The sequence below is a fragment of the Pinus tabuliformis genome, chromosome 5_2 (assembly GCF_031772625.1).
Source record: "Pinus tabuliformis cultivar Carrire ecotype Pingquan chromosome 5_2, CPIR1, whole genome shotgun sequence".
In the NCBI taxonomy this organism is placed as follows: domain Eukaryota; kingdom Viridiplantae; phylum Streptophyta; class Pinopsida; order Pinales; family Pinaceae; genus Pinus; species Pinus tabuliformis.
The window spans coordinates 25,986,976-26,009,347 of NC_142306.1; the positions used below are offsets into that span (position 1 = coordinate 25,986,976).

The 22,372-nt window shown below is 42.9% G+C and overlaps 3 non-coding genes across 3 annotated transcripts; all 3 read left to right on the forward strand.

Moving 5' to 3' along the window:
• Positions 1-11,903: 11,903 nt before the first annotated feature.
• Positions 11,904-12,057, forward strand: LOC149157473 (5.8S ribosomal RNA). The gene has a single exon (XR_016262170.1). It is a non-coding gene; the product is annotated as a 5.8S ribosomal RNA (ribosomal RNA).
• Positions 12,058-15,390: 3,333 nt separating this feature from the next.
• Positions 15,391-15,544, forward strand: LOC149157474 (5.8S ribosomal RNA). The gene has a single exon (XR_016262173.1). It is a non-coding gene; the product is annotated as a 5.8S ribosomal RNA (ribosomal RNA).
• Positions 15,545-15,789: 245 nt separating this feature from the next.
• Positions 15,790-19,197, forward strand: LOC149157475 (25S ribosomal RNA). Its single transcript, XR_016262140.1, has one exon. It is a non-coding gene; the product is annotated as a 25S ribosomal RNA (ribosomal RNA).
• The last annotated feature ends 3,175 nt before the right edge of the window (positions 19,198-22,372 follow it).

Genomic DNA, 22,372 nt, shown 5'->3' on the forward strand with positions numbered 1-22,372 from the left:
GGAAACGGGCATGCCCCCTAGCATGATGTCTCAATTCGAGGTACATGCCCCCCAAGCTTTAGTCCATTGAAAATGGAGTGAAGGTTGACAATATTGTGATCGCACTCGAATTGCATGAGCTCATGTTTCATTATTTTAATGAGGTTGACACACTTAAAAGAACTATCCTCATGACACCTAGTTTCATTTGTTAAGGAGCTTGACATAGGAAAGGAACTATGCTCCGACCAAACCTAGTTTCATTTTTTAAGGAGCTTGACATAGGAAAGTGAACTATGCTCCGACCAGACATAGTTTCATTTTTTAACATAGGAAAGGAACTATGCTCCGACCGAACCTAGTTTCATTTTTTAAGGAGCTTGACATAGGAAAGGAACTATGCTCTGAACGAACTTCATCATAATGAACAGGAAGTCATTGCTTCCAAGAGTGTCACTCCCGGTGGAAGGAAAACGTCTTGGAAGTCAGGACCCAATTCCCCCAGGACACTATGCACGACGACATCATCATTGGATACATGCACGGGATAAGTAGCCACGTAGTTGACCTGTGGTGGGGCAGATACAACCGGTGGAGAAAAACCAGGAGGGGATGCGAGCTGCGTAGGAGGCACCAACGGACTAAAGAACGATAATTGATTGATAGTCATGATTCTTTCGTCGTGTGGAAAGAAAACCACATGGAAAAGTGAAGAGACAAGGGCCCCCATGGCATAAACATAGTCACATCCAAGGAGAAGACTGAAATCTAAAGCACCTTGGGTAACCTGTACATCTATATAGATGGTTTTGCCTCCCAAAGTAACACGAAACTTTGGGAGGATCCCTAACGGTTGACTGGTTGCTCCGTCAAATGCCAATAGATTTTGTGCGACCAGCACAAGCTGTGGGGAGCCCAAAGCTTGCCAAGTAGTGAAAGGCATAAGACTGACAGATGCACCCTCATCCAAGATAATGCCAGGTACTGCCTTATCATAGGCATGTACTGTAATCTGGAAAGGCACATGGGATGGAAGGCGGAATGTAGTCAAATGACTCCAGTCGAAGGAAACGACCGAACTACTTGGTGGGGGAATCGTATGATTGCCCCCCTGCGCTACAGGAGACGAAGAAAGACCCTCTTGATCAGCGAGGATAGGAGGGTCGTTCTTGGACTCAGGAGAATCTGACGAGATGAGAAGAACATGAGTAGTAGAATCATGATGCTCCTCCGAAATAGAGTAATCAGCAGGTGGTGAACCCAAGTCGACACTCTCTCCGACCAATGGTTGGTCTGGAGCAGGCTTGGCACAGCCAGGTTCGGAAGGAGGAGTACAAACAAGAGAAGAATCTAAGTTAATCTCATTGTCCACAGGGAGGGGGTTAGAAGAGAGCTTCTGATAACCAACAAGAAGTTGGGGTGAAGAAGCTATAATACTTTCCAAAATAGCGGAAGCTTTATCTATGAGCGGACAAAGGTGAAGGGGATGGTTGCCTTCACATAGCCCACAGGGGAATCGAATCTTCCCTTTCTTCTTACCACTACCCGTTGATAGGGTGGCATCATCATGAGCTTCAGAGGGTGATGAGGGATGAGCCAGATCATGAGACCATACCTCTAGGATCCTGGGAATACCAAGACAATCACGAAGAAGATGGTCATGCTTGAACAACTTACAAGGAAACTTAACCTTTTGCGGGGGGCGGAAGGTGTTTCAACCTGGGATGGACTTGGAGCAATAATTGCACTTTTAGCCTCTCACTTATGAGACTTCTTCTTCTTCGTCTTCTTCTCCTTCTTCTTAGCCACCTGGTTACTTGAATCCAAACTTTCACCAGGCGAAGTAGAAGATGAGGACGTAGAAACAGGCGAAGATGGGGAGAGGTCCACCTTGGAATCAACATGATGTTGTTCGGGTGGAGGAACTGATTGACCAGTAGTTGAGACATTAGAGACCACAGAGGTTGAGAACAACCAAACAGGCAACCCGATGGTTAACCCAGGCAAGGACAAAGTTGCCATATACGGAGCACCGGCATTTCCAAAAGAAGGAAATGGACTAGGGTTTCCATCTGGGGGAAAACCTTGGCCGGTAGACTCGGGGAAGGTTGCCATTGAAAACGAGAAAGAACCCTACTCAAGCTAATGCAAACAAGATCTAACAGGGTAGATGTGAACGTAGTCAAATAAATTTTAAGACACAAGGACATAACTTGACCTTTTCATCTTTAAAGAGTCGATAAAAGGACCAAAAGATGACTCTAGTCACCTTCGAATGTTTAATGAGCCTGAAGTGACAAGTGCTCAGATGGACCTTTTCTTTTAGGGAGTCTGAAAAGGAACAAAAGTGACTACTCTCTAGAACTAGGCAAAAAGGTTTACCAAACAAATCTGTAAAACTGCATATACACCTTGGCAGTCATGTGAAAACCAAGGACTTTCCATACCGTAGTCAATCTTCCCGAATGCTGTGTTTTGTGCGTTACAGCTTGTAAGGCGGCAGACACGGCTTCCTATGGATAAAGGATGATAACCTAGTGGGGTCTCCCCATATACTCGACGGTACGTGGGAGCACAAATCCATACTAGACCACTATTGAGTCACAAAAGGAGGAATCACCCAACCTTGAGTGGAAACAAAAGTGACTAGGTTTAACGACGTCGGAGCACGTCTCTAGCCTAGACCTATAAATGTGTACGTTATGTTCCAATGCGTTGTTAGATTTATTCAGTTCATTTTAACGTTGATCTTGGATTATGTTTCAGTTTTCAGTCCTTACCGTATGTAATGTTTCAAAATTTCCTAAATGAAAACTATATGCCACAATATATCATTTCATTCGATGAATTCTAACTATGAGAGAGTTGAGAGCTTTCACACAAACAAAATGATGATAGAACAATCAACAATATCTCTAATGTAGCTAATGGAAATTAAAAAACTTTCTTCAAAGTCACTAATCACTAATAACAACGAAAAGCTCTAATTCACATTAACTTAATGAAAAGAAAAAGAGATTGTTTTTTCTTTAAAAATTGTTGGCAAGATGCACTAAACAAACTTTGAGAAATGATAATAAAAGAGTAAAAACACAAATTTCACTCAATGCAAACACAATCAGATCCCTAAATGCCAAAGCAGTCCTTCAAAAATGAGAAAAGTCCCAAAGACACAAATGAGCCATGTAATCTAAGCCCAAAACGAAACAAAGCGGAGTTCAAGTGAAAAAGAGGTAGGTCACTCAAACAACACAATGAAATGATTAACAACCACTAAACGAGTGCAAGGGAGCGATCAGAAAGTCGACTGGACCAATAGAAGACCAAAACTGCTAAGGAAGGCTCGACACACAAAGCCACTAGATGCCCTAGGGCTAGAAACATGAAATCGATAGAAAATGGCAAACACCTAAAGGGTAAAGGTTAAAGCCAGTCAAACAAGACTCCAACACACTCAAGCAGTCGAAAAAAAGGTACCCAGAACAAAAACCAATCTTAGGAGGCTTAAATCCAAGCAAACTTCAAAAGTTCCCAGGCCTAGCGCAACTGTTAGACTGCAACTAGCGGCTTTTAATGATTGGTGCGGGTTGTATATGAGCAACTAACGCCAATTGGTGTAACTGTTACGCTATATAAGCATGCCAATAAAGTTCACTATGCAAAAATAAAAAATGAGCAATCCAAAGCTAGGCCAGCAATAACTAGGCAAACCAAGAGGCAAGAAACAACAAAAGAACCAAACCCAGAAGGCTAACCAAGCAGGTAAAAACCAAGAAACAACCAAAAATAAAGACAAGCTCCCCAGTATGGTCACCAAATTGTTGAGGAGGTAAATCCCCTCTGAGGACAGAGGCGATCCCTACTAGCCCAGACTAGGTCTAGCAACAATCATACAACGCTACAACGCAAGTTCCTAATTGCAAATTAATAGACCAGTGATGAAGGCCTACCTGGATTCCAACGCTAGTGCTTGTAAAAGAGGTGGTGCTCCCCATTCCTTTGCTCCGACATATCACAATCCTCATGATCTCCGTGAATAGACACCTGCACATACAAGAAACGACGCAAACACAAACATAAAATCTAGCATATACAAATATATATCAGTCTGAAAGGATATAACTCATCGTCATCACAAATAACACTAAGAGTGGAACCATAACCAATAGTCGTTCATTAATAATCAATCAAAGAAGAATACAACCAAAGTTCTGACGCTGGATTCTCCTTTGGCGGGTCAGCAACACATGTCTCGCAAAGCCTGTCGGGAATAAGGACAAGCCTCTCTCTCTTTGGATCTTGGACAATAATCTCCTTGCTTGGATTTGGCCTTAAGGGAATCAAGAAGGCTCTTGCAGCATGAAGCTCTTGGGAATTTGGAATTCTGAATCTCTGGAAACTAAAAACTATCCAACTCTCTAACTATCCAACTCCAAAAACTAGCTTGCAAAGGAAATGGGCAAGCTTTTATAAATGGAGGAAGGGGAGTTGGGATCATCACCAATAATCATGGGATTGGCCATATCATCAAGGAAGCTTCCATGAGAGGTGGCAAACCACTTCCTCTCTATGGAAATCCGTAGCCAACCCACCCAACTCAAGATAGATTCAGTCCAGGAATTTGTTAGGATGAAACTTCCGCCATTTGTTTGTTAAAAAACACCACTGATTATGGTTGGCACGGGTGCGACTCTGTGACAGAGTGCCAACTGGCGCACCCTATTTGGAAGATTTCCACCATTGGCGCAAGGGCTACACTATGGAACCGTGCCAATGGAAAAAGGGCTATTTTTAGGTTTTTTTAGCAGGAGATGTCTTCAGGGCAAACAAAGCTCATGTTCAGAGGAATGTAATGCAGGTGTTTGGAGGACATGTCTCTTCTCATAGGTCCCGGAATGAGTCCTCCAAGATGCGGGAGAGGGGTAGCAGGGATGCTGACAAATTGTTGTGTAACATGGAGGTGAATGATCGGCCAATACAGAGTGGAGGTGACGATGAGAACACGACCAAGGCTTCAAAGGCTGATGATAATGCATTCGCGATGGTTATTTACCGGGAAATTGGTTCATTTTTTAATGAATGAGCTTAACTCTGGGGGAAACATTTTCTCACTTCTTATGTTTAATTTTTAACGAGCTTGAACTCCACATAAAAACCACTCGATCCAGTCATATAATAAGGATGTCCCATCTAAGATGGCATTTTTTCAAAGCTTTGCCTCGCATCCTTTCTTTATGCAAGCTAGGAAACAACCAATGCTATGAGTTTAAAGGGTTAGAGGACCTACAAATTTAAAAAAATAAATGGTCGCTCTTCGCTTTCATGCCAAAAGGTTTGCATGTCCTCAGGTATAGTGAAGTAGAGTTTCCTAGGTTACCCCTCAATTTGAAGACAAAACATTTGTTTTATCGGGAAAGTCCTACCTTTTACAGGTTACCCCTCAATTTGCAGACAAAACATTTTTTCTATCGGGAAAGGCCTACCTTCTGACAGATGTATCTTATTCCAATCTAATCTCATAAACCAGTCATATATCCTCCACAGAAACCTACTGTATACCCAAGGTTTTCCTGCCGTAACAAACCAGGGTGCATGCCCCTTGGGTTTCAGTCATGTCCTCCTGAATCACTCGCGCTCATCAAGTGGATGGAATGGGGATTGATGAGACATTCCTTGCTTGAAAAGACCATTCATGGATGGTATTTCACTATTTTCTATGTGTGAACCAGGGAATGAAAGCTGGTCTACAAGCTTGACCACTCTTCCTTCATGCGGAAAACACATTACTCTAAAGAGCAAGGAGACAATGGCTCCCATGCAATAAATATAGTCGCGTCTAAGGAGTATATTATAATCTAGGGGTCCTTGGACTACCATTACATTCATGTGAACGGTTTTCCTTCTCAATGTTATCGGTACATTGGGAAGGATCCCTAACGGTTGACTGGTTCCTTTGTCAAAGCCTGTTAGACTTCTCATCTAAGGCAAAAGCGATGGCGAACCAAGCGTTTTCCAAGAAGTTGAGGAAAGGATACTCACAGAAGCCCCTTCATCTATGATGGTACCGGCCATGTCCATTCTGTATATTTGTGCAATGATTCAAAATGGTACACTAGCCAGTAAATGGGGTTTTCCTAGTAGATTCCAATTGAAGGAAACAACTAGGTTGCTTGGAGGTGGGACCGAATAGACGGCCAGATATGACTCTGACGAACTTCCTTCCTGCGGTAAAGGAACGGGTAGACTGCCCCCATGTTCATCGGAGTCTGTGTTTACGAAGAGAATTTGAAAGGTGTCGTTCTTGTTCTCTCTGGTGACTGTATCATCTGAAGATGGACCTTCTGAAGGCAAGACCAGGTCAACTACCACCTCGACCTTTTTACTTTTGTCTGGTGTGAATTTAGATGGTTTATCTTCAATGATAGACACTTCGACTGACCACAATGGCATGTCAGTTAGATTTTCAACTAGTGATGGACTTGGCAATAGTTTCTTATATCCAAGAGAAAGACGTAATGGTGAAACCAGATGGTCATCCAAAACTCTTTTAGCTTCGTCTAGGAAGGGACAACGGTGGACGGAGTGATCACCTTCACACAGTTTACAAGGGAATTTACTTTTCCTTTTCTTTCCCGACGTTTCGCTTTCACTAGTTGACAGTGTACCGTCAACATGATCATCAGAGGTTGTCGACACCGGATTGTGCAAACGAGGAGACCAGTCCCTTAAGATCCGAGGGATGTAGGGACAATCTCGATGATAGTGATCTCCTTTGCAAATGAAACATGGAGATTTAGGCTTTGACAGCGCAGTGTGTGGATTTTCACTAGATGATGCCTAGTTGCCCCCTGTCATCTTTGGCTCCTTCTTCTTCTTCTCTTTCTTCTTCTTCTCCTTCTTCTTCTTAGTTACTTGAATTTGGGCTTTACTAGCTCCATCAAGCAAAGAGGAAGGAGGAGAGGGAGAATCAAATGAAGTAGAAGGTTGGGGGTAGCTTTGGTATCGTCTAGTTGCTTACTTGATTGTTCAGGAATCACGGTGTTCTGAACGATAGAGGTCGAGAAGAGCCATACGGGCAGGCTGATTGTCAATCTTGGAAGTGACAATGTGGCCATATGGGGTGCACCAACATCTCCCCAAGAGGAGAAGGACTAGGATTTCCTCCAAGGGGAAAGTCTGGTGTGAATTCAGATGGTTTATCTTCAATGATAGACACTTCGACTAACCACAATGGCATGTCAGTCGGATTTTCAACTAGTGATGGACTTGGCAAGAGTTTCTTATATCCAGGAGGAAGACATAAAGGTGAAACCAGATGGTCGTCCAAAAATCTTTTAGCTTCATCTAGGAAGGGACAACGGTGGACGGAGTGATCACCTTCACACAGTTTACAAGGGAATTTACTTTTCCTTTTCTGTCTCAATGTTTTGCTTTCACTAGTTGACAGTGTACCTTCAACATGATCATCAGAGGTTGTCAACACCGGATTGTGCAAATGAGGAGAACATTCCCTTAAGATCCGAGGGATGCAGGGACGATCTCGATGATAGTGATCTCCTTTGCAAATGAAACATGGAGATTTAGGCTTTGACAGCGCAGTGTGTGGATTTTCACTAGATGATGCCTGCTTGCCCCCTGTCATCTTTGGCTCCTTCTTCTTCTTCTCTTTCTTCTTCTTCTCCTTATTCTTCTTAGTTACTTGAATTTGGGCTTTACTAGCTCCATCAAGCAAAGAGTAAGGACGAGAGGGAGATTCGGACGAAGAAGAAGGTTGGGGGTAGCTTTGGTATCGTCTAGTTGCTTACTTGATTGTTCAAGAATCACGGTGTTTTGAACGACAGAGGTCGAGAAGAGCCATACGGGCAGGCTGATTGTCAATCCTGGAAGTGACAATGTGGCCATATGGGGTGCACCAACATCTCCCCAAGAGGAGAAAGGACTAGGATTTCCTCCAAGGGGAAATTCTGGTGTGAATTCAGATGGTTTATCTTCAATGATAGACACTTCGACTGACCACAATGGCATGTCAGTCGGATTTTCAACTAGTGATGGACTTGGCAAGAGTTTCTTATATCTAGGAGGAAGACGTAATGGTGAAACCATACGGTCGTCCAAAACTCTTTTAGCTTCGTCTAGGAAGGGACAATGGTGGATGGAGTGATCACCTTCACACAGTTTACAAGGGAATTTACTTTTCCTTTTCTGTCCCGACGTTTCACTTTCAGTAGTTGACAGTGTACCTTCAACATGATCATCAGACGTTGTCGACACCGGATTGTGCAAACGAGGAGACCATTCCCTTGAGATGCAAGGGATGCAGAGACAATCTCGATGATAGTGATCTCCTTTGCAAATGAAACATGGAGATTTAGACTTTGACAGTGCAATGTGTGGTTCTTCACTAGATGATGCCTAGTTGCCCCCTGTCATCTTTGGCTCCTTCTTCTTCTTCTCTTTCTTCTTCTTCTCCTTCTTCTTCTTAGTTACTTGAATTTGGGCTTTACTAGCTCCATCAAGCGAAGAGGAAGGAGGAGAGGGAGAATCGGACGAAGTAGAAGGTTGGGGGGTAGCTTTGGTATCATCTAGTTTCTTACTTGATTGTTCAAGAATCACGGTGTTCTAAACGACAGAGGTCGAGAAGAGCCATACGGGCAGGCCGATTGTCAATCCTGGAAGTGACAATGTGGCCATATGGGGTGCACCAACATCTCCCCAAGAGGAGAAAGGACTAGGATTTCCTCCAAGGGGAAATCCTTGGTTGGTGGACTCCATTTTTCTCAACCTAAGACCAACGTAGGAAAGGTGATGTTTATTCTGATTAATATAAATTTTAGATGCTTTGACACAACTTGTTTTTTCAATTTTTAAGAGTCGAGAAAAAACAAAAGATGACTCTAGTCGCCTTCGATTTTTAATGAGCTTGAAGTGACAAGTGCTTAGATGGACCTTTTCCTTTAAGTAGTCTGAAAAGGAATGAAAGAGACTACTCTAGAAATCTAGACAGAGGGATTACCAAACCAATCGCAAAACTGCAGAATACTTTTTATGGTACGACAGTCAATCTTCCTGAATGTTGTGTTCAGTGCATTGCGATCGATAGGGCGGCAGACACGGCTTCCTATGGATAAAGGATATAGCCTATTATGGTCTCCCAATATATACTCAACGGTATGTGGGAGCACAAGTCCGTATTGGCACTTGTCGTCTCAAAGTGGAGGAATCACCCAACCAGCAATGAAAACAACAGTTACCAGGCTTTACGACGCTGGAATACCTCTCTAGCCTAGACTTATAAATGTTGTGTGTTAGGTTCCAAAGCGGTTTTAGATTCATTAAATTTATTTTAAAGTTAATCTTGCTTAAGAAATTTTCCTTTCAGGTTCACCACGTGATGTAGATATACAATTCCTAAAATTCAATCTAAGATGATAAACAATCGTTTAATCTTCTTTTTGCAATGAAAATCTTAGCTACTAAAGAAAGAGAGATGATATTCTTTCAACATAGAGCAGAGAGCACACACCATATGCACTGTCATAAATCAAACCAAAAAATAGTCTAAATGCAAATGCACATGCATGTATTTATTTTCAGCCTTCTTAATGTGTGAATGATAAAAATAAAGCTAAGCACAAATTTGAATTATTTTTCAAAGCGACATTACTAACAAGCTTATTTTCAAGAAAAAATGAAGACAGTGACGACACTTTGTGATTTGGAATTGAAAACTTTCTTTCGACACTTGAAAAACTACTAATTCAAATCAAATATAAGAGTAACAGTGTAATCGACTATCAAGAACAATCGGATTCTCTTCTATGACTGGAAACGACACTTGCGACACTTCTAAATCAAGAAACGATAGTTCAATTACGCTACTTCTTTGTAAAAGATAACTGAAAATGGCTCACAATACATAAAAGCATTTACAGTTCTTTGCACAATGGAGGTGGAATAATGGCAAGGAAGGGGGTTTCCAACAGAGGTATACTGACTACAAGCAGCAAAACTCCTGAATAGAGCTGAAAAGAGTGAAGAAAAACCAAAGTCTGGAGGCAAAATTAGCCTTTTCTGATCAGAACACCTGTTACACAGGGATTCCAGTATGCATCCCACCTAAAACACACGGGAAGTGCAATGCATACTGATATCTTTGAAGAGAGGGTGCGATGGTACAGTGTGAGACTTTTGATACAATTCTTGATCAAAGTTTGCAGCACAGTTCAGGGATTTAGGTCGAGCAAGTGATAATCAGTAAATAAATCACAGGGGTAGATCTAAGGAGGTTACTAGAGCCACCACAAGGACAATTAGAGAGTTTGTAAAATGATTGCCTAGTTCATAAACAAAACCTGGAGATAGACTGAAGCAGCATTGATCTACTTTGCACTTGCATAGCAAATGCAGTTCGAAGGCTAGCTGGCTTGACTTCAGGCTCCGTCTATAAGTTTATAAAGCAAACAAATATAGACAAACAAACAATCTATTCGCTCCCCAGTGGAGTCGCCATTTTGTTATCTGGAAATCTAGTGTCCATGCAGAGCTACTAGTCCCACTAAGACTGGTAGCTATCTTATAAACAAACAAACTAAAACTACTTTCGTTTTCCTTTATGAGAAGTAGATAAGAGGGGGAACAAAGGAGACCAACCTCTGTCTTGCACTTGGTTCCTTGCTTGATTCCTCTCCCTTCTGATAGATCTTTGCCACTCACTTCCTCGTCTACCCAGCTTCAAAGAGCACCTGTGGAATCAAAGCAACATAACACTATCCAAGAACAGAGATCTACTATCATAAACAATATAGGACCAGATATATATTAACCACACAAATGCATATATCATCAATCATACAAGAATGTGGAGGAAAACTTGAATAGATTTATTAATATCAAGAATAGAAAAGAGGATTACAACCAATTTTTCTAACCCAGCGTCATCCTCTCAGCAAGAAATCCCTTCTTCACCTCATGAAAAGCTTAGATCACCCAACACTATGATGTTACACCAAGAAACCAGCAGCACTTCCATAAAATATACAAAATTCTAGCCTCTGGATCTCTGGGATGAGGGATCCATATATAGATGTTTGCAGGGAAGTGAGTCAGCTTCTGAGATTTGATTAGTGTCCTCTCTCTGATAGTTCTTGACTCCACTTGGAGATTGATGATCTCTTACTCATCCCTGGGCGAATGCAGAGAGGCAAGTGTCACAAGAGAAGTTTATGGAAGATTCCATGATCATCCACCTTGCAAATTGACTCTGCCATTTGTCCACTCTCGCCCATTGCACCCCATAGAAGGGATTTTTAGTATGCATCGCACCTCCCATGTGCATTTAGGTGGGATGCAGCGCACTTTGACCATGGAGCAGATGAGATGGTCAAATTTTGACCAGTTATGAGTAGTTTTTCATGGAGAACTTCTGGGAGATGATGTAATCAGCTGACCTTGTTCTTTTAGGGGATGGAACAACACTTTTAGGGACTTAGGAGCCCTCGGTTTATGGACATATTTGCTTGGGGTTGCAGTGCCCAAAAATGTCTATAACAGATAGCCACATTTGATTTCTATTTCTTTCACCTTGTTTTCTTTCCTTCTTCCTTTCAGTCCCTAGCTTTACAGGAAAAGGGGGAACTATTGTGCACTGGTGTTCAGGAAGGATTAAAAGCAATGCAAGCTCCTAATGTGGCCACCCTAGTCCTTCTTGATTGTTGTTCCATGCATTTCCCCCCTTTTCATGAGGGCGTGGGGCTTGGGAACATTGTTCTCTATTTGAGGCTTCTCCTGTGATGGGGTAGACACCTTTGTTTCTATTTATTTCATGTGTTTCTCTTCCTTTCTTCCTTTCGGCCCTTATCCTTACATTGGTCATGGGGTTGACCCTATTCAGCGTTGTGGTGAACGTGTTGTTAATACATGGAAATGACTCTCGATAATGGATATCGCTGCTCTTGTTACAATGAAGAACGTAGAGAAATGTGATACTTAGTTTGAATTGAAGAATCCCATGAATCATCGAGTTTTTGAATGCAATTTGTGCTTGAGGCCTTGGTCGAGGGCACGTCTATCTGCGTGTCGCGTCCCATTCAAACACACTCCCAATAATACATTAGGGAGCAATGAAGTTGGTCATTCGTGCCCAATGCAGTGTGGTTGGCTGATATACCTCAAGCGATGTTTCATGGCATGCATTGACAAGTGGTGATCTTGTCCCCTTGGACGGGAAGTCAACGTTAGTTGATGTGGGCATTTTGTGGCATTGATTGAACTTGCTTTGCTCTCTATTATATCCCATTGGGTAGGGAAATTGAGAACCAACTTGTGACCTCAGCTCAAGTGAGAACACCCGCTGATTTTAAGCATATAATTAAATAGAGGAAAGGAAACTTACAAGGATTCCCCTAGCAGTGGTGAGTGAACTGGGAACAACCCATCATGAAAATCGGGTGGCAGCATCGCCTGAATTGTAGTCTGTAGAAGTTTCCTTAGTGGCGGACCTGGGGAAAGTACCTTGGTAGGAGGCACTTGAGAGGGTGACCGCCCCATCGGGCCAGGACCCTTCCACATCACAAGGCATTGTTGTCGAGTCAAGTTGTTGGGAATGTCGCCCTAATTGGGTGGAAAAATTTGTCCAAGGCTAAATACGAGCGATAGACCGATAGAGAACAAGTACCGTGAGGGAAAGATGAAAATGACTTTGAATGGAGAGTTGAAGAGTGCTTCAAATTGACAGGAGGGGAGTGGATGGAGGTTGTCGATGCATCTAGGTCAGACGTCAAACAGCTCAGGTTGGTCTACTACTCAACTTGAGGTGCATGATCTGCTATAGTGTTCGGATTGCGTCAACGATGGTGGTTCGCCACCATCGACGTTGTGAGAAGGTCATTGAACCTTATCATTTAGAGGAAGGAGAAGTCATAACAAGGTTGACGTAGGTTAACCTACAGTAGGATCATTGATAGCGGGGGTTTTCTTTTTTAGTTTGGTTTGGGTGGGTTTCGATTGCATTTTGCACTCACATGGTGTGTCTCTAGGGTAGCTGGTTTGGTGTTTGGAGGGAACATTGTTGGTTTCTTGTCTTGAGGTCATGCTTGTTTTTTCGTGTGTGATTTCAAACCATGCGTATGCTTGTACCACCCATCCTTTGTTTTTATTTCCCCCAATGTATTTCCATAGGGGTTTTAGAAGCTTGTTTCTTGGGAGTCCTCTAACGATCTGTTTGGCAGGGCATGGTTGCTACAGTTGAGGTACTTGGGCAAGATGATGGATAAATTTAGACTAATTTGTAGCAGCGGTGCTTGATATTTTATTCATTGGAAGGTATGGGCCAAGGGTGTGGGCCCCCACAGTTGGTTCTCTCGAAAAGGCGACAGTGGTTCATGTGTTGCTTGGGTGAGCATTTTTGTTGGTGCTTGGGTCAAGGGAATGATTGCGTGCATGCTTGGTACCTCAAACATTACATGAGGGGAAATTGTTGGGGTGGGGTCAATATGGGATGGATTAAGAGAAGTTCAACCCATGGGGTTGGCCATCATAGTCATCTCGATCATTACTCGATATGCCCTCGCGGAAGGGTTGGGTATCCAGGTAATGAAAAACCCCTCCCTCGGTCTGAGCTCCATGGAGATTGCAACTTTCCCTGTGAATGGGAATGAGGTGGAATTCTTATCTTGTGCCTTTTTCGTTGAGGGAATTCCTCATCCTCTCATGAGCCACTCCCCTTCTAAGGAAAAAAGTAGCGGGTTATGTCTTTTTTTCTCCCTTTGGATTGTGGGTTTTCTATGCGACTTCGTCATTTATTGGTTTTGTTGTGTGATCTTTGCAGACATCCCTATTTTTAGTGGCCTTTCACCATCGATGTATTTTTGGTCCATGGATTTCTCCAGCATTGAGTGTCAGCCTGTGATAACTCCTCTTTGGAGTTCTATTCTTGACTCCCCTTGACTTTCTCACTAGAAAGGTTGTTGGTTGTTTTGTACACTGAGGGGTGCAATAGCGGGATGGGTTTTCTATTAGTGTGTTTGTCATTTCAAGCCTTGTGCCGAGTTGGGGGGTTTTTTACCTCTCAATAACATGCTCCAAACACTGGTATCATTGCAGCCCTCGTCTTTTCTAGTGATCAACTTTAGGTTGTGATTTATTTGCTTGGTCATTTTATTTTTGTTTGTAATGTTGTAAGCTAGAATTGGTGTTGTGTCGTAATGTATGTGGGAGGGTGTGAAGAGATGGGATGCTTCGATTGGGTGCCTGTTTTCTTTCTTTATGGTTAGGAAGCATCTCCTCAGCGTGCTATTGAGCCTCTCTCTTTTCTTTGGATTTTTGTTTCTTTGGTGTTGTTTTCTTCCCTTCTTCCTTTTGCCCCTAGATTTATGGAGAAAAGGTGGGATTATTGTGGATTGGTGTTTGGGAAGGATGAAAATCCATGCAAGTTCCTAGGGTGGCCACCCTAGTCCTTCCCGATCATCGTCCCTTGTAGTTTCACCCTATTTGCGAAGGCACAAGGTTTGAGAAGCTTATTATCTATTTGAGCCTCCCCTTATGAGCCGATAGCCACGTTTGATATCTCTTTCTTTCATGTTTTTTTCTTCCCTTCTTCCTTTTGGCTCCTAGCTTTATGGAGAAAAGGTGGGATTGTTGTGGATTATTGTTCAAGAAGGATGAGAAGTAGTGCAAGTTCCTGGGATGGCCACCCTAGTCCTTCTCGATCGTCGTCCCTTGTGGTTCCCCCCTTTTGGTGAAGGCACATGGTTGGGGAAACTTGTTCTATTTGAGCCTCCCCTTGTGAGTTGGTAGCTACATTTGATATCTCGTTCTACCATGTTGTTTTCTTCCCTTCTTCCTTTTAGCCCCTATATTTATAGAGAAAAAATGTAATTGTTGTGGATTGGTGTTCAGGAAGGAAAAAATGCAGTGTGAGCTCTCGGGGTGGCCACCCTATTCGTTCTCGATTGTCATCCCCTTCAATTCACCCCTTTTTGTGAAGGAATAGGGCCTAGAAGTCTTGTGCTTTGTTTGAGCCTCCCCTTGTGAGCTGGTAGCCATGTTTGATCTCTATTTCTTTCACCTTGCTTTCTTCCCTTCTTCCTTTCAGTCATTAGCTTTACAAGGAAAAGGGGGAAGTTTTATGGACAGGTGTTCGGGAAGGATTAAAAGCAGTGCGAGCTCCACGGGTGGCCACCCTAGTCCTTCTCAATTGTTGTTCCATGCATTTCCCCCCTTCTTTCAAGGTCGTGGGGCTCGGCAAGATTGGTTCTCTGTTTGAGCTTCCTCTTGTAAGGGGGTAGACACCTTTGTTTCTCTTTCTTTCATGTGTTTTTCTTCCTTTCTTCCTTTTGGCCCTTAGCCTTATATTGGTCATGGGGGTTGCCCCTATTCAATGTTGTGGTGGATGTGTTGGTAATATGTGGAAATGAATCTCGGTAATGGATATCATTTCTCTTGTTACGATGAAGAACCTAGTGAAATGCGATACTTAGTGTGGATTACAGAATCCCGTGAATCATCAAGTTTTTGAAAGAAATTTTTTCCCTAGGCCTCAGTCAATGGAATGCCTGTCTAGGTGTCACATACCATTCAAACGCGCTCCCTACAATATGTTAGGGAGTAGAAAAGTTGGTCATCCGTGCCCAATGCGGTGTGGTTGGCTGAAATACCTCAAGCGATGTTTTGTGGCATGCATCAACAAGTAGTGATCTTGTCCCCTTGGATGGGAAGTCAGCGTTAGTTGATGTGGGATTTGTGTGGCATTGATCAAAATTGCTTTTCTCTCTCTTGTACTCCCATCAGGTAGGGAAATTTAGCTCCAACTTGCAACCTCAACTCAAGCGAGAACACCCATTGATTTTAATCATATAATTAAGCAGAGGAAAGGAAACTTACAAGGATTCCCCTAGTAGTAGCGAGTGAACTGGGAAGAGCCCAACATGAAAATCAGGTGGCAATGTCACCTGAATTGTAGTATCTAGAAGTGTCCTTAGCGGTGAACCTAGGGAAAGTACCTTGGAAGGGTGTGCTTGAGAGGGTGATAGCCCCATCAGACTGGGACCCTGCCACATCATGAGGCATTGTTGTCAAGTCGGGTTGTTTGGGAATGTAGCCCTAATTGGGTGGGAAATTTTGTCCAAGGCTAAATACGGGTGAGAGACCAATAGAGAACAAGTACTGTGAGGGAAAGATGAAAATGACTTTGAATGGAGAGTTGAAGAGTGCTTAAAATTGCCAAGAGGGAAGTGTATGGAGGTTGTCGATGCGTCTAGGTTAGATTTCGAACGACTCATGATGGTCCGCCACTCAACTTGAGGTGCAAACCAACATGGACTGCTACATCATCACAAGTGCTGGTGGATTACTACCTATCAGTTTGTTGTTGTAGTCATTGAGGAACGAAGTGTGTGCCCTTGTGTTGGGTTGTGTGCATTTGCGTGCTCGTGGTGTTGTTTGGGGGGCTTTCCATTCAACCTGTCTTGAAACATAGACCAAGGATTTTAACATTTGTGCGAGTCAATGGGTTTGAAAACATGTGAGGTGGAAGGAAGTTGATGGGCAAGATCCGCTCTCTGGAGGGCTGCATTGCCGACCAACCTTGAGCTTATGCAAAGGGTTTGAGTGTGAGCACACCTGTTGGGACCTAGAACATGGTGAACTATTCCTGAGTAGGGTGAAGCTAGAGGAAACTCTGGTGGAGGTTCGTAGTGATACTAACGTGCAAATCGTTTATTTGACTTGGGTATAAGGGTGAAAGACTAATCGAACCATCTAGTAGCTAGTTTTCCCAGATGTTTCCCTCAGGATAGATGGAGCTCATGAGTGAGTTTTATTGGGTAAATAAAATGATTAGAGGCATCTATGACATAATTTCCTTGACCTATTCTCAAACTTTAAATAGGTAAGAGGGTGTGGTTACTCCATTGACTCGTGCCATGGAATCAAGAGCTCCATGTGGGCCATTTTTGGTAAGCATAACTAGCGATGCAAGATGAACCGAAAGTCAAGTTATGATGCTAAATTGCGCGCTAACTAGATCCCATAAAGCGTGTTGGTTGATTAAGACAGTGGGACTGTGGTCATGGAAGTCGAAATCTACTGAGGAGTGTGTAACAACTCACCTACCGAATCAAATAGCCCCGAAAATGGATGGCGCTGAAGCACACAACCTATACTCTATCATCAGAGAAATTGCCTAGCTTCGATGAGTAGGAGGACACAAGGGTCATTGAGAAACCTTGTGTGTCAGCTTAGATGGATTGGCCCCCAGTGCAGATCTTGGTGGTAGTGGCAAATATTCAAATGAGAACTTTGAAGACTGAAGTGGGGAAGGTTCCACGTGAACAACACTTGGACATAGGTTAGTCGATCCTAAGAGATGGGGAAGCCTTGTATCAAGGGTGCACTATGCATGAGCACTGAAACGGAATTATGTTAATATTCCTGAAACAGGACATGGTGGTGAGCGACAACATTAGGAAACCCAGATATGTCGTTAGGGGCCCTGAGAAGTGTTATCTTTTATTTTTAACAACTTTCCCACCATGGAATCGGTTCACCCAGAGATAGGGTCCATCAGTTGAAAGAGCACCACATGTCTTAAGGTGTTCATTGTGTCCTCGGTAGCTCTTGAAACTATGGTGGACCAAGTACCACTCATGCTCAATCGTACTCATAACCACATCAGGTCTCCAAGGTGAATAGCCTCTGGTCAATAGAACAATGTATGTAAGGGAAGTCGGAAAAATAGATCCATAACTTTGGGGAAAGTATTGGCTTTGAGGGCTAGGCCTAGGGGTATACACCCTCAACTCATGGGCTTTTAGCAGTCTACCCAAGCTACTGTTGCAGCGAGGGTAGGAAGATGCATGCTGATTGCACTACAAGTGTAGAATGCCCCCTACTGGGGGATTTTCCCTAGGTGGCAAAATAGTTGACTCAGAACTGGTACAGACAAAGGGAATATTATTGTTTAATTAAAACAAAGAATTATGATGGTTCCTTTAGATGCTGACCCAATGTGATTTCTTCCTAGTGCTCTAAATTTCAAAGTGAATAAATTCCACCAAGCATGGGTAAACAATGGGAGTAACTATGACTCTCTTAAGGTAGTCAAATGCCTCATCATCTAATTAGTGACATGCATGAATGGATTAACAAGATTCCCAATGTCCCTATCTACCATCTAGCGAAACCACAACGAAGGGAATAGGCTTAGCAGAATCAGTGGGGAAAGAAGTCCCTGTTGGGCTTGACTCTAGTCTGACTTTGTGAAATGACTTAAGAGGTGTAGAATAATTGGGAGCCGTTTTCAGTGCCAATGAAATACCACTACTTTTAACATTATTTTACTTATTCTGTGGGGTGGAGACAGGGCACTTCCCCTGTTTCTAGCCTTAAGGAACGTTTCAATAGGTCAATCTGGGTGGAAGACATTGTCAACTGGGGAGTTTGGCTGGGGTGGCACATTTATTAAAGGATAACACATGTGTCCTAAGATGAGCTCAATGAGAACAAAAATTTCATGTGGAACAAAAGGGTAAAACCTCATTTGATTTTGGTTTTCAGTACGAATATAAACCACGAAAGCGTGGCCTATTGATCATTTATATTTTCTAAATTTGAAACTAGAGGTGTCAGAAAATTTACCACAAGGATAACTATCTTTTTGCAACCAAATATCCATAGCAACATTGATTTTTGATCCTTCGATGTTGGCTCTTCCTATCATTGTGAAGAAGAATTCACCAAGTGTTGGATTGTTCACACACCAATAGGGAATGTGAGCTTGGTTTAGACCATCGTGAGATAGATTGTTTTCCCCTACTGATGAACTACACTACAGTAGTAATTCAACTTAGTATGAGAGGAACCATTGATACATACAATTGGTCATCGTGCTTGGTTGAAAATCTAGCGGCGCGAAGCTACCTTGTGTCAGATTATGACTGAATGCCTCTAAGTGAGAATCCATGCTAGAAGCGGTGCATGTGACTCTTCAACTATATCTTGACCTGCAGTAGGGGTGTTGCTTTGTCACCCCAGGGGCCTGTGACATTTTCAAACCGTGATCGTGAAGCATCTTGATCGGGGTAGCTTTGAAGTTCAATTCCAAATGGTCGTTGAGAATAATCCTTTGCAGATGACTTAAATACATGACAGAGTATTGTAAGTGGTACAGTGACCTTGCTCCCATGATCCATTGAGATTCAGCCCTTGGTCACCTTGATTCAGAGCTTCGATGTTGTCACACATTATTCAAACAAATCCAGACAACTCCCCCGCCTTTGCCTCTTCCTCTAAATGACAATTTTTTATTGCTCACATCTCATAAATTCTTTGCTTGTGGGCGGGAAATTTGGGGCTTCCACGTCATCGAGTCAGGTATTGTGAGAGTGCCCATAAACTCATTTGGTTAGCTCATTTAAGGGTGCTCATCTAAACTCATTCGAGTAGGTTGGGTCATGTCGTATGGGAGTACCTATGTAAACTCATTCGATCGAGTCATTTAAGGGTGCTCATCTAAACTCGTTCGGTTGGGTCATTCTATGTGAGAGCACGCCTAGGCACATGTGCCCATATAAAAAATGCTATGATATGGTAGGGGTGGGCCTTGTGCACATTCATGTGGTCTGTTTGCCTGACTCTCCCTTGTGCCTTTGTTATGGTAGGGTGTGGACGCACATGTAAAATCATTCAGGTGGGTTGGGTCGGGTCGGGTTGTGTGAAGGCACCCATGAAAATGGATTTGGTTAGGTCGGGTCGGGTCATGTGATGGTGACCATGTAAACTCATTCGGGTGGGTCTGTCATGGTTTTATTTTTGTGTGAAAAGTGGGATGGTAATTGAGATGTTTTTTCGGGTCTGCCTGAAGGATGGCCTTGGGTCATTTGTATGGTGGCCAATTTTCATCTTCTCTCCATCCCACTTGGTAGCACATGAGCGGTAATGTTGTACATGATCGTCTTAGACCCTCGGTTGGCCTTTTGTGAGAAAGGTGGGTTGGTAATTAATTTTTTTTTTCAGGTTTGCCTAAAGGATGGCCTTGGGTCATTTTTAGGGTGGCCAATTTTCATCTTCTCTCCATCCCCACTCGATAGCACATGAGCGGTAATGTTGGCCATGCTCATTCTGGGAGGCATATGTGAACAATTCCCCTTCTACTCTCTAAGTTCTTGGAGTTGTATGTGTTGTTGTGGTGTGGCTCCCTCGCTCGTCGTGCTCCCTTGTGCCCATCCAAATGATACAAGTGATAGGGTTTCTTTTCGTGTGAAAGGTGGGTTGGTAATTGAGTTGGTTTTTTGGGTTTTCCTAAAAAATGGCCTTGGTTCATTTGTAGGGTGGCTGATTTTCATCTTCTCTCCATCCCCACTCAATAGCACATCAGTGGTAATGTTGGTCATGCTTGTCCTCAGAGGCATATGTGAACAATTCCCCTTCTTCTATCTAATTTATTGGAGTTGTATGGGTTGTTGTGGTGTGGATACCTGGCTCGTCCTAGTGCCTTGTGCCCATTCAAATGATACGAGTGATAGGATTGCTTTTTGTGTGAAAGGTGAGTTGGTAATTGAGTTGCTTTTTTGGGTTTGCCTGAAGAATGGCCTTGGGTCATTTGTAGGGTGGCCGATTTTCATCTTCTCTCCATCCCCACTCAGTAGTAAATGAGTGGTAATATTGGCCATACTCTTCCTGGGAGTCATATGTGAACAATTCCCCTTCTACTCTCTAAGTTCTTGGAGTTGTATTGGTTGTTGTGGTGTGTCTCCCTAGCTCATCCACGTTCCTCGCACCCATCCAAATGATACAAGTGATAGGTTTCCTTTTCGTGTGAAAGGTGGCTTGGTAATTGAGATTATTGCCTAAAACACGGCCTTCGGTCAATTGTAGGGTGGCTGATTTTCATCTTCTCTCCATCCCCACTTGGTAGCACATGAGTGATAATGTTGGCCATGCTCCTCCCTATCCCTCATGCCCATTTGAATGATAAAAATGATATTTTTTCTCAACGCTCCTTTTTGCCTTCATTGTTGTGGTCCTAGATGGAAACCCCAAAACTCCTTCATGCCTATGTTGCTATCATGCCCCTTGATTGTTGGGAATATAAAATTTTGATTGGGCTAAACATCAATGTGTGGCTCCATTGAAATTGGTTCCTCATTATATTGTTCACCTCCTCCCTATTTGGTGGGGAGGTGTTTGCTTTTCGTGTGAAATGTGGGTTGGTAATTATGTTGGTATTTGGGTTTGCCTGAAGAATGGCCTTGGGTCATTTGTAGGGTGGCCAATTTTCATCTTCTCTCGATACCCACTCATTAGCACATGAGCGGTAATGTTCACCATGCTTGCCCCGCGAGGCATATGTGAACAATTCCCCTTCTACTCTAAGTTCTCGGACTTGTATGGGTTGTTGTGGTGTGGCTCCCTGTGACAACTAGCCTCTTCATTGTTCGGTTGCTTATTGTGCTGGTTTCTTGTGCATACACTATTTTTTTGTTGGCATTGTCAGTTAGGATGCATAGATTTAAGAGCAAAGTGGAAGGGTTTTTGTTTTAAACCACATACCCCCCTCTTGCTTGATTTTTCTATTGGATGATGTGAGGAGTTGTTCTCCTTATTTTAAAGTTAAGGGTTGGCATTCCCTTAAAAGTGTACATCATCTATGGTTGCATTGCATTTGAGGTTTCCATAGATGTGGTGGCCCATATGTTTGATCGAGTGGTCAGCTTTTTCCTTGCATCTCGCATGTGTGCTAGAATTTTGCGGCTAGAAATGTTAAGTTGCAATGTTTATGGGTATTTGTTGGTTCAATTGTGTATGCGATCGTGGTTGAATAGGGAGAAGACTTGCTATGTCGATGGTGGGGGCTATCTAGAAGAATGATTTTGAGGTGGAATTCTTCAACCTCCCTCCTCTACATGGAGGTAGCCATAAGTGAAAAGTTTGTTGGACGCGGGATCCCCCAAGGGTAGTTTTAGGGCCAAAAATATTTTGGTAAAATTTTGTAATCCAAGTGTAAATACTCTGTATTTTGTGGTCTCTGTATTTTGGAAATGTAATGTCAGTTGGGATTGTATAAATAGAGCTAAGCTCTAAGTAGTTTGATAGAAAGAATAGAAGATAAACACACGAAGATATGTTGTATGAGATATAGCTATGAGGTAGAAGTCAGAGTTTGGGGCATAGCATAGGTAGACGCTATGCAACTCAGTGCATAGAGGCCTAGGGTAGAAGTTCGCAACTGAGTGTGTGGACCCCTGCAGCTGAGTGCGAAGGGCGGGTCAAGTCTATAATCATCTAGAATTATCAATAAAGAGAAGTATTCTATAATTTTTGTATCTTTGTTTCCTGTTTATGCATCTCGTTATGTTGGGAATGACTTTCACTTATAATGCTTATATGATGCACAAAT